We start from the raw sequence: 8,417 nt of genomic DNA, 5'->3' as shown, positions 1-8,417 counted from the left end.
TCCCGTTAGCGCTACACTCTGGCGTTGTTTTGGTTGGTTTTACCCAGAATGCCCTGTGCTATAGTCCACTTCCTGCTTTTGGAGTGTTTTCTGGTCCTCTTGCATTCATATATGCATTCGAACCGCACCAGAGTTCACTTCAACCAAGCCGACGAGAGTTCGCTTTATTGGTTCGTATTAGAGTTTGAATGCACATTCACACCTTCCCAAACAAACCGGACTTTCAAGACAAACAAACTAGAATTTGATTTTAAGTGGACTAAGCAAGGCTGGTGTGAATGAAACCTAAGATTAAATTAAACCACACAGAGTTTTATGCTGTTCACTATATAAATATCTTCTGGAAGTCAATTGGTTGCACTGAAGAGTTGAGAGAGTAAAGAGTTGTGATATTGAATTTGTAGCTGTAATATAACAAAAACTCAAAGGTTCACAGGGCCTGCATATTTTTACAAGGTTCTGTTCCTCCAAGCAGCTTGCTACCTGTTTTTCAGAAAGGTGAGTTATGAAATCTCCAACACCTGGGCTTAAAAATCCCAAACAGGGGCTGCGGTATGAAGGAAGAGTGAGAGACGTGAGGATGAGGAGCTGTTTGGCCTCTTCGCCATCTGAGAGAGGAGTCTGTTTTGTTGGCCTCCGACACAGAACCAGCAGGATTTCTCCTGAAGTAGCAGTTTGCTGCAAGCCTGCGGGTGGGAGTGGGGGTGGGAGACCTGGAGAGGAAAACAGAGGTCCAATGGCTTGTGGACGTGAAGGAGGAGGGAGTTTGTCCACCGTTTGACCTTTTTCCTCCTGGTAGAAAACAGCTCATAATTCCACAAATTCACATCCACTTTCCAAAAGTTGGAGGGTAAATAAGTACACGTGTTGGGAGAAGAACATGTGACTTATGGTGATTAAAGATAAACGTGAGGAGATCCAGGAATCTTTGGGAAACACTGAGCAGATTGGTAACAATAATCTAACTTGTAAACGTTTCCGCCACTTTGTTTTTCTGATCCTCTTTGTTTGTCAATGAGATTTGAAAAACAAATCAAAGGACTATCTTGATGGACCATGAGCTGTTTTGAGTTTTCTGTTCTGGTTTGTCCAAAACAACCCGGAGCCTCTTAGCGCGGTATCCTCTCTAGGGAGACGAGCTGAAGCAAAACACCGGTCATCCAGTCGTAACATCAGACCCAGCTGCTGTTCCTCCTTCAGCCCAGAGACTCCATGTTGACACAGAAACCAAAGCTGGAGGAAAATTCATAGAAGTCTCAAAAACGGAGTTGAAACTGGAGCTTGATCCAAAATGTTGATCCCAAGTTGGTATCAGTCCTGGATCAATACTAGAGTAATAAGATTGATATAGTTTTCAGTTTACCTTTTGAAATTTTATTTTATTTTGTTTTGTCGTTTCTCAACTTTACTGTCTAAAGATTTTTCAGGGATTTGATCTCAAATATTTAGAAAATAATGTATACAAATGTGTCTTGGGTTTTCTATTGTTTCTCTTTTTCACTTTAACATGTTATTAAAGGTGACCTATTAAGCTTCCTTGAGCAGGTTAGGATTGGTCTATGCGCGATACAGAACATGTTAGTTACAATTTTTTGCACAAAATCATTCTTAGATAATGAGATTTTAGCTTGATAAATAGTTTGAGCTCCTTTCAGATTGAGCTGTTTTAGTCTTGTCCCTTTAAATGCAAATAAGCTGCTGCTGGCCACGCCCCCAACTCAACATTTACACTGGCACATGTTAATGGCTGCAAACTGAGGTACAATTATATAATCGTACATCTTTGAAAAGCATAAGTGGAGCCTCCTGCACAACCAACAAAACACTTGTCTTTTAAAGCAGCCATTGTGCAGCACATTCAATTCAATTCAATTAAAAAATGCTTTATTAATGCCAAAGGGAAATTAAATGTTGTTGTAACTCATTAATTTAGGTTCTTCAAAGAGTTATCGAAGACCTTGACGGCTGTTGGCAGCGGTAAAACCAGCTGACCAAATGTTCTTGAGTTATGTTTGGGTTGCTAGGTAACGGCACAGGCTTGGCTGGGGTTGCTAGATAACAGCGCAGAGTCCAATGTGACTCAACAATCGGGAATTTAAAAAAACATTAACTTATTACCAGAAAACTGCTGGGTAGTTTTAAAGTGTTTGGACTGGTTTAGTAGCATTTTGGACCCAGATGGAAATAAAAGATTGTGCATAATACGTACTCTTTAAAATTCACATAACCTTCAGTTCAACCTCTTCTACATTTAAACATTTGTGCAAATCAAAATAGTTTCTCACTCCTGTAGCTATTCCCAGTAATCCTCCCTTCATTGTGTGAGTCATTACAAATAAAAACATTGAACTAGTTGTGAAATTTGATGCATTTCTTTATCTTTGTTTCCTGAAATTGTTTCCCAAATTTCTCTCTGCTTTCCCTGGTATTGTTTGCAGTTATAACTTCTCCCAAAAGTTTGTTGTAATTAGGTTTGTACTTTGTTTTTACTCGGTGCTGTGTGAAGGAATCTGTGTGGGATGGAGGAGCAAAGTCTTGCCCCGGGGCAACATTTTATCTGGAACCGCCTCTGCTGAAGGTGCTGCTACAGCAACGAGCAGCGGGTCATTACAAATGATCAAAGTTTACATTATCAGGACAATTTATCAAGGAGTCGTTAGCAGACTGATAAACAGAGCACCATATCCTGAAGCCGTGCTGGTGGGTTCTGGAGATACTGCTAACGAGCCACATTTAAACTCCACCGCCGCTGTGTTTACGTCAGCAAATAATCTCCTGGTGCATCAGTCGATGACGTCACCCAGAGGTCGCCCTGACTCATTAGCTACAGTTCACTTCTCAACAGCAACTCCTGCATGAGGGGAGTTCGTGTAAAGCAATCAGCCCATTTCATTCTCGCTTACCTCACTGGTTTTATGTTGTTTGCAAAAAACTGAAATGTTTTTTTAATCTGTGCTCTGCAGAAAATTAGATCGATCTCACCAAATGTCCAAATTCAGCTGGTTTTATCTTATCTTTATGTGCATCACCTGTCAGAGCTGTAAGCTTTTTCAGTTTCACTTTTGACTTCAAAGAAGTAAATTACAGTAATTGTGTTTTGCTTAATAAAATCTGTTGGAGACTTCTCCTGTAAAAGTAAGTAATTCTGTAAAAGTAAGTTTTTGAAACTAAGGGTGTTTTTACACCTGATAGTTCGGTAAACTTGGACCAAAATTGCAACATTTGTTAGATTATCAGTCAAATGCTCCAAACCATTTGAAAAACCTGTTCCCCTCCTGTCCTGTGGGGGCGCTGGACCAAGAACTACTGAAGGAAATGACAAGAAATAGGTGAGTGCAACTTTCCTCTTCATGAAATGTAAACAAAAGTGGAATAGCGTCAGATTTTAGTGGTTGTAGGATTTCACTTTTGTGATCAGTAAAAAACCACAAGTCATTTCTCCCAGTAGTGTTTGTTTTAGTTGTATTTACCCAGAATGACCTGCGCTTCCTGCTTTTGGAGCGGCCTCCAGTCCACTTGGCGTTCACATATGCATTCGAACTGCAACAGAGTTCACTTCAAACGAACCAAGACCTTTGGTCTGCATCAGAGTTTAATTGTGCGTTCAAGCCTCCTCAAATGAACCGGACTTTCTAGGCAAACGAATGAGAGTTTAATGAAAGTGGACTGAACATGGCTGTGAATGTATCCTAGGTCTCGGTTCGGTTGAGTGAACTTGAATGAATTTGTGAATGCCAAGTGGACTGAAGACGGCTCCACAAGCAGGAACTGGAGTAAAATTCAATCGAAACAAATCGGAGAGTCTAATACTAACAAGAGAAATGGTTTGTTGTCTTTTACTAAAGACAAAACAGAGGTTTTCATGTCGTTTCCTTCAGTGGTTCTTGGTACAGCGCCACCACAGGTCAGGAGGGGAACACCTTTCTCAAATTGGTTGGTTCAGTTGACACAGTAAAGTGTGAAATTGAACCTCAGCAACTGAAAATGTAGCAAATGTTGCAATTTTGGCTCCCAATCAACCCGACTCTACCGCACTATCAGGTGTGGAAAAACCCTAAAGTCAGAACTGGACCAGAACAATCCTGTTTGGAGACAGAAAGCCTCGGAGGCGAAGCCAGCTTACAGGAAAAGTTATTTTCTCCCTGGTTTTGTTTACATCCTCCTTGTGCTTCCCAAACTCTTGTAGCAGAACATGTGGGAATATCCTGTGGCAGCGGGCATCACAATGGTGGCAGCAGATCCTTTGGGTCCTGTAAGCAGCAGGATGGAGACGTCCATCGGTCGCTTTGTGTGGAAGTCGGGTTAAATCTCTGATCTCTCTTTCGTCAGAAGTTTGTCCGGTTTGGCAAAGAACGGAAACTCTCAGGGGATTGTGAAGCTTTGGGTCGGGCTTTTGGTTTTAATCCAGTATGTTTATAATATTCATGGATTAAGCTCTTTATTTTTGTTTCAGATGAAACATGATCTTCCCAGATTCGAAGAGATGCATAGATTCATCTTTGGTTTCCACGTCTGGACTGAAGTGTTGGAAATGTAAACAAAGCAGCAGCTGGAGGGAAATATGATCACTAGTCATGTTTCTACTGGAGATATGAGACTTGATGTGTTGGTTAAAGTGTGTTCATCTCATTCAAATTACATCCAAACTGAGGTATATTTAGAATTTTAATTAAAGCATTGTTCTTTTATTCTGTGAACTACTGACATATCTCTGAAATTCCAAGCAAAGTTTTAGTATTTGCAGAAAATGAGAAATGGTCAAAATAATAAATAAGATGCAGTGATCTCGGATCTCAAATAATGCAAAGAAAACAAGTTCATATTCATTTAGAAACAATAATACTAATATTTTAACTCGGGAAGAGTTCAGAAGTCAACATTTGGTGGAATAACCAGGAGGTTTTCAGTGAGGGTTAGTGCAGCGGGCTATTAGTTTTTTCCAGAGCTGTATATATTTAAAGTGCTTTTCCTGTTAAATTTGGTTCTTATAGCTTAAAAAACTCAGTATCATTTGAAGATCCTGAGAAAGACAGAAGTTTTCCTTTGACTTATATTAGCTGAGAGGTTTTACTAAAACAAAACATGCTTGTGCAAATGTTGTTTTCCTTTCTGCAAAGTTAAAAGTCTTAAAATAACTCTGTGATGCTTCAACGTGCCACAAGGAGAAATGAAACCAAACGGCAGTCGTAAATCTGAACGCTGTCATCTCACCGGTTCACACCAGACAGAGGTGGTGGTGAGTTTGGCTAAGCGTCTCTTCACTTCCTCCTCAGATGTTACAGAACAAAATGTACAGAGAAAAAACAGCGTTCATTCTCGTAAACCTTCTGGGTAGCCGCACAGAAGCTTTATGTGGGTTACAGATGATGAAATGTTTTAATTCAGGGTATGAGCAGAAGGGCCTTTTAAACGACTTACTTTCTCTTCCCCTGTTGTTTTTTCTTCTTTTTTAACCACAACTTGTTCAACTTTTGCACATCAGTCAACATCACAGCTAACAACAGAAACTATTTCATCCTGTTCATTTATTCACCTGAGGTCACTTAAAACAATGGAAACTGTTTTAATAAGATTTGCAAGGAGAAATAAAAAAAAGTTGTGGTAAGAAGCCAGACTCAGAGAAATATTACAGTCTAAAATATGACAGAATAACAAGTTTAGGAGGTTGTAGAAGAAAGACACCAAAAAGTAAACATCAAACCACCAAATCTGGATGGAGCTTCTGTTAATAAAAGCTCTAGAGAGACACACGGGACAGAGCCGAGCATCATTGGGATCAAAGCTGGAAAAGTTGGATTAAAGGAGCAACAACAAGTTGATTTTCTGTTCATTTTTATAATGATGTCAGTAAACAGCATCTCATCATAAACATGCTATTTAGCCCAGAACAGCGGCAGCTCTAACTGCAGAGAAAAGGGGGATTCGCAAAGTCCTGACATGGGGAACCAGAATATAAATAATGATTTTAACACTTTTAATATTTTTGTATGTTAAAGAAGTTAACATTTCTGCACTCCTTGTTGCTGCATCACAAAAAAAGTGTATGTCCAAATGTGTTAGCAACATGCTAGCTATTTGTTAAAAACCCAAAACTGCAAAAATACAAATTCGGACCAAGTTTTTTTTTTGGTCTTAATTAATATAAACAATGCTTAGCACATTTATAAGTTTTTTATTTGTGAAGAAAGTTAGCATTTCTGTACGTCTTTAGTGTGTCACAAAACAACCCAATTAAATGTTTAAATGTGTTAGCAACGTGCTAGCTGTTTGCTAAAACCCCAAAACTGCAAAAATACAACATATTACCAAGTATTTTTTGTCTAGTTTCTAGAGAAAATATCTTTGCACACTTAAATGAATAATTTCTTAATATTGGTTTAAAAAGTAGTTGTTCCACTGGCAAATTATTTCACTTATAACATTGTTGTAAGTGAAATAATCTGCCAGTGAAACTAGTACATTTTAAATCAACATTAAGAAATTATTAACCTAAAACAAGTACCTGTGTTGTACTGAAAAGTTACTTGAAATTTTATTTGATCTCATTTCAGGTGTGCTAAGATTTTTGCTATAGAAATGGGGCAAAAAAATACCTTAGCTAACAGTTAGCACGTTGCTAACACATTTATACATTTAATTGGGTTGTGATACTCAAGCACAAAGAAGTGCAGGAATGTTAACTTCCCTTACAAATAAAGAACTTTAAAATGTGCAAAGCGTTATTTATATATAGACCAAAAATACTTGGTCAAATTTTGTGTTTTAGAAGTGAAGATATTTAATTTGATCTTTGCACAGTAAATGTTATCAAACAAAAACATGTGCATCGCATATCATGCATGACTGATCAGGAAACAATTTTCTACGCCATCGTGTTTTCAGAGCAACAGAAATCCAGCAGAAAATTAAAGGTCTGGCTGACACTTTTCCCAGTCCTCCAAACTTGACCTGCGTCGTCGTTTGGTTCTTCATCTGCATCTTATTGACAGTGACATCAGCTCTGTTTACATGGAGACTCTTCCCCTGATTGCTCTGTTTACTTACCCATGAAGGCTGACGTCAGAACCGGGGACAGACGCTCCTCTGAGAGGGTTTCAACTGTGAGAAGCAAAAAAAAATTAAAGACGTTCACAGAGAAAAAAAAGCCACGAAGGACTTTATTATTTGCAAAAATGTCTTCTAAAACAGGAACGTCAAACTCATTTTCAATTTGGGCCATTTTAAAAATCTGAATGTTCTTAAAGGGCCGGTTCATAAAACCCAACAAACTGCTAAAATACCAATAAACATCTGTTTGTTTCTGCATTCAATAAGTTTCTTAAAAACATCTTTTCACACTGATCAGTCCGTCCAGGATTTTGACTGTTTTTGTGTTTTTTTGCAATCACAATCACAGATTTTGTGGTGCTAATTTAGAAACATTTGTAAGGAAGTTTTACAATATTTGTGCTGCTTTGGCTTTGAAGTTGTGGTAACACTTTATTTTACAGGGTGAGCATAAGACTGACATAACATTAAGGAGCCTTTTTGAATGTCTATGACTGTTGTCATGAATTGTCATTTGGTAAATAATAACACTTTTAATGCAAAGTTTTGACTTTTAATGGATCTTTAGAGCAACTTTGCATTAAAAGTGTTATTATTTAGCGAATGACTCTTCATGGCAACAGTCATATACATTCAAAAAGACTCCTTCATGTTCATAACGTGTTATGTCATGTTTGTGACATTGTCACACACCTCCAGATACTGAAGATATTAATGAAAGTTTAAAGGTCAAGAGGTCAACCAGACCCCCCACTTTCACTAAATCGAAATTACCTTTAAACTTTCATTAATATCTTCAAAGCCAAAGCAGCACAAACAAAAACTTTTGCTGCACAAACGTAGTTGAGTTGATTGAAACCAATTTTGTCTGATTTGAGGAAGGTAGTTGACCTCATGACCTCTGGAAACATTTCTTAATATCTTTAAGATGATAGCGGCACAAACACCATTTTTGTCTGATTTGAAGAAGGTGAGGGCCATCTGCTCTCATCTCACTTTTAATCCAAATTTGATGTAAAGTTTTGGTTTAAAACCAACATTTCTTCAATGCAGAACCTCTAAACTGTGCAGATAACTTCACGTGTTGGTTTCTGCTCACTGGAGGATTGTTTTGAGTGTCTGAACTCTCCATCATGTGTTGTTTACCGCAGCTTACGTTGACCTGCGCCGCCTAAACCAGGCCCGGCGCTCCTGCTCGTCTCTCTGCGGGAGTTTCTCCAGTCGGTCAGATCAGATCTGTCCAAACAGAGGCGCTCTCAAGCGTAACACATCCTGCACAGCCGGAGTCGAATTACATTCTGAATAACATTTATGTTTATGGTGTTCAGTTTACGCCCGTATCCAGGCATGCAGGAGAGAAACCTGCAGGA

Source organism: Xiphophorus hellerii, chromosome 9 (genome assembly GCF_003331165.1).
Source record: "Xiphophorus hellerii strain 12219 chromosome 9, Xiphophorus_hellerii-4.1, whole genome shotgun sequence".
NCBI classification, from domain to species: domain Eukaryota; kingdom Metazoa; phylum Chordata; class Actinopteri; order Cyprinodontiformes; family Poeciliidae; genus Xiphophorus; species Xiphophorus hellerii.
This window is presented reverse-complemented; position numbering follows the sequence as displayed.